Genomic DNA, 979 nt, shown 5'->3' with positions numbered 1-979 from the left:
AACAACAACAACAACAACAACAACTTATTTTCGAGGGAAGACAATATTAAAAAAAGCCAAGAAGTGCTCCGAATGATCAGTGAATATATGGAAAAAGAATCAGATTTCACAAAGCGGCAGCAGAAGGTCCCGGACAGCAACAATCTGACTGCTTCGGAAAGGATTGGCATAAAACCACAACCATTAGTTGTGGAGCAGCGATAATTATTTTCTAAACACTGATTTAACTGCTTTTGTATTCTTTGATTTAAGGCTCCCAGCTATTTCCTGAATAGTACAAAATTGGCTTCGATTTTGCCAAGGAGGAAACCGAGGCAAAAGAGCTAGAATACCTCTATAGGGATTATGGGCCTGAATTTGAGGGACCCGGGCTAGCAACGCTGAGCTGCCAGCTCCAGAGGGCGGAGGAATAGGGCAGGCTGAATGGAAAGGACAGGGTTTAACAGATGAGGAGCCGCCCCTTTTTTATGCAGGGACTTAATTTTTCTGGAGGGGCATTCTGACTCGATTTTCACTGCAAGAAGCAAAGCAAAGCAAATCAAAGCAAATCAAATCAAAGCAAAGCAAAGCGAAGCAAAGCAAAGCACACCCTGCATCTCAGTAAAAGAAAACAAAAGAAGCGGCTGGCACTAGTGAGCCAGAGGCCGGAAGCCCAGTGACAACGCAAAGAAAGGGACTACAGGCTTGCGCAGAGTTGAGCCACCCCCTGGAGATGAACCGTGAGGCACAGGGGCCCTACGGGATGGGAAGCCATTAAAGCAGGGCGTTTTGCCCCTAACATGAGAATTCCTGGCCTTGGGCCTTTGGTGATTTATCTATCCAAAGGAACACTTTTTGGGAGGAGCCACAGAATACAGCTGTAGTGGGCGAGGAAGAAGGGGGAAAAAGAGGCAAGGGCCACTGTCCTGAGCAGCAGGGCCATTCCCAACCTTGGAGTGGACTGTGCTCATCTCTGGCCCCATTTAGTACGAGCCACAGG

The sequence above is a fragment of the Octodon degus genome, unplaced genomic scaffold, assembly GCF_000260255.1.
Source record: "Octodon degus isolate 3935 unplaced genomic scaffold, OctDeg1.0 scaffold00038, whole genome shotgun sequence".
NCBI classification, from domain to species: domain Eukaryota; kingdom Metazoa; phylum Chordata; class Mammalia; order Rodentia; family Octodontidae; genus Octodon; species Octodon degus.
The sequence above is the reverse complement of the archived record's forward strand: the minus strand, read 5'-3'. Positions refer to the sequence as shown.